The 3,270-nt window shown below is 40.2% G+C and overlaps 1 non-coding gene across 1 annotated transcript; it reads left to right on the forward strand.

Annotated features, from left to right (window-relative positions):
• Nucleotides 1-2,284: 2,284 nt before the first annotated feature.
• LOC130948427 (small nucleolar RNA R71) lies at nt 2,285-2,392 on the forward strand. The gene has a single exon (XR_009073049.1). It is a non-coding gene; the product is annotated as a small nucleolar RNA R71 (small nucleolar RNA).
• The last annotated feature ends 878 nt before the right edge of the window (nt 2,393-3,270 follow it).

The following is a 3,270-nucleotide window of genomic DNA, read 5'->3' on the forward strand; positions in this document are numbered from 1 at the left end:
AAGAGTTAAGGAAGTGACTGGTGAAGAGTATTTGGGGAAGAGATATGGAGGTGATTGGTGAAGGGTATTTGGGAAAGAGTGTTGTAGAAAGGTATGAAGAGAAGAGAGAGTGAGTTGAGGTTGGTGGGGATCCTGTGGGGTCCACAGATCCTGAAGGGTCAAGGAATTCTTCATCCCTGCTCCAATTGGGCGTTCACAATGCCTTAGAGTGCAATTCTGGCGTTTAAACGCCAGTTTGCTGTCCTGTTCTGCCGTTTAAACGCCAGCTTTCCTTCCTATTTTGGCATTTAAACGCCAATTTGTTGCCCTGTTTTAGCGTTTAAACGCCAGTCTGGTGTCCTATTCTGGCGTTTAAACGCCCAGAAAGGTGCCAGATTGGGCATTTAAATGCCCATTTTGCTACCCTTACTGGCGTTTAAACGCCAGTAAGTCCTTCCTCCAGGGTGTGCTGTTTTCAATGCTATTTTTGATTTTCTTCTTTATTTTTGTAATTTTTTGTGACTTCACATGATCATCAACCTAAAAGAAAACAAAATAATATAGATAAAATTAAAATAAAATTGAGTTGCCTCCCAATAAGCGCTTCTTTAATGTCAATAGCTTGACAGTGAGCTCTCATGGAGCCTCACAGATGATCAGAGTATGGTGGAGATCTCTCAACACCAAACTTAGAGTTTGGTTGTGGCCTCCAAACACCAAACTTAGAGTTTGAATGTAGGGGCTTTGTTTGACTCTATATTGGGAGAAGCTTTTCATGCTTACTCTCTATGGTTACAGATGGAGAACCTTGAGTCTTTACTACAAGGCATTCTTTATTCATATGAAGGATCAACTCTCCTTTGTCAACATCAATCACAGCTCTTGCTATGGCTAGGAAGGGCCTTCCAAGGATGATGGATTCATCCTCATCCCTCCTAGTGTCTAGGATTATGAAATCAGCAGGGAAGTAAAGGCCTTCCACCTTCACTAGCACGTCCTCTACTAGTCCATAAGCCTTTTTCATAGATTTATCTGCCATCTCTAATGAGAATTTGGCAGCCTGTACCTCATAGATTCCCAGTCTCTCCATTACAGAGAGGGGCATCATGTTTATCCCTGACCCCATGTCACACAGATCCTTCTCAAAGGTCATGGTGCCTATGGTACAGGGAATTAAGAATTTACCAGGATCCTATTTCTTTTGAGGTAAATTTTGCTGAACCAATGTATTCAGTTCATTGGTGAGCAAGGGAGGCTTTTCCTCTCAAGTCTCATTACCAAACAGCTTGGCATTCAGCTTCATGATTGCTCCTAAATATTGGGCAACTTGCCCTTTAACAATGTCTTCATCCTCTTCAGAAGATGAATAGTCATCAGAGCTCATGAATGGTAAGAGAAGGTCCAAGGGAATCTCTATGGTCTTTGTATGAGCCTCAGATTCCTTTGGTTCCTCATTAGGGTATTCCGTACTGACCATTGGACGTCCCCTGAGGTCTTTCTCATTAGGATTCACGTCTTCTTCCTCCTCTAAGGTTTCGACCACGTTGATTATATCAATGACCTTGCACTCTCCTTTGGGATTCTCTTCTATATTACTTGGGAGAGTGCTAGAAGGAGTTTCAGTAACCTTTTTACTCAGTTGGCCCACTTGTGCCTCCAAATTTCTAATGGATGATCTTGTTTCAGTCATAAAACTAAGAGTGGCCTTAGATAGATCAGAGACTATGTTTGCTAAGCTAGATGGATTCTTCTCAGAATGCTCTGTCTGTTGCTGAGATGATGTTGGGAAAGGTTTACTATTGCTAAACTTGTTTCTTCCACCATTGTTATTATTGAAGCCTTGCCTCTGTTGATCCTTCCATGAAAAATTTGGATGATTTTTCCATGAAGGATGATAGGTGTTGCCAAAGGCTTCACCCATGTAATTCACCTCTGCCATTGCAGGGTTCTCAGGATCATAAGCTTCTTCTTCAGAAGATGCTTCTTTAGTACTGTTGGATGCATTTTGCAATCCATTCAGACTCTGAGAGATCATATTGACTTGTTGGGTCAATATTTTGTTCTGAGCCAGTATGGCATTCAGAGCACCAATTTCAAGAACTCCTCTCTTTTGAGGCGTCCCATTACTCACAGGATTCCTCTCAGAGGTATACATGAACTGGTTATTTGCAACCATTTTAATAAGTTTCTGAGTTTCTGCAGGCATTTTCTTTAGGTGAATGGATCCACCTGCAGAGTGGTCCAGTGACATCTTGGAAAATTCAGACAGACCATCATAGAATATATCTAATGTGGTCCATTCTGAAAGCATGTCAGAAGGACACTTTTTGGTCAGTCGCTTGTATCTTTCCCAAGCTTCATAGAGGGACTCACCATCTTTTTGTCTGAATGTCTGAATGTCCACTCTAAGCTTGGTCAGCTTTTGAGGAGGGAAGAACTTGGCTAAGAAAGTCGTGACCAGCTTATCCCAAGAGTCCAGGCTATCTCTAGGTTGTGAGTCTAACCATGTTCTAGCTTTATCTCTTACAGCAAAAGGTAAAAGCATAAGCCTGTAGACTTCAGGATCAACTCCATTGGTCTTAACAGTATCACAGATATGCAAGAACTCAGTTAAAAACTGATAAGGGTCTTCTGATGGAAGTCCATGAAACTTGCAGTGCTGTTGCAGTAGAGAAACTAATTGAGGCTTTAGCTCAAAATTGTTTGCTCCTATGGTAGGGATTGAGATGCTTCTTCCATAGAAGTTGGAAGTTGGTGTAGTAAAATCACCAAGCATCTTCCTTGCATTGTTGTTTGGTTCGGCCATAATTGTTTCTTTTGCTGCTTTCTTTTCGAAAATTTCAGTGAGGTCCTCTTCAGAGTTTTGTGCTTTAGCTGCTCTTAGCTTCCTCTTCAGAGTCCTTTCAGGTTCAGGATTAGCTTCAACAAGTATGCCTTTATCTTTGTTCCTGCTCATATGAAAGAGAAGAAAACAAAGAAAATATGGAATCCTCTATGTCACAGTATAGAGATTCCTTGAGGTGTCAGAGGAAAACAAGAATAGAAGGATGATGTAGGTAAGAAAGAATTCGAACATTCAAAGAGAGATGGAGTTCAAATTGACAATGGAGGAGGAATCTTAGTGTTTAAATAGAAAAAGATGAGAGAGGGAAAGAAATTTTCGAAAATAAAAAGAATAAAATTTAAAATAAATTTTAGAAAAATTGGTTGTGGTTTTGTAAAAGATAAGAAATAGTAAAACAAACAAAAAATCAATTAGTTAGTTGAAAAAGATTTGAAAATCAATTTTGA

The sequence above is a fragment of the Arachis stenosperma genome, chromosome 1 (assembly GCF_014773155.1).
Source record: "Arachis stenosperma cultivar V10309 chromosome 1, arast.V10309.gnm1.PFL2, whole genome shotgun sequence".
In the NCBI taxonomy this organism is placed as follows: Eukaryota; Viridiplantae; Streptophyta; class Magnoliopsida; order Fabales; family Fabaceae; genus Arachis; species Arachis stenosperma.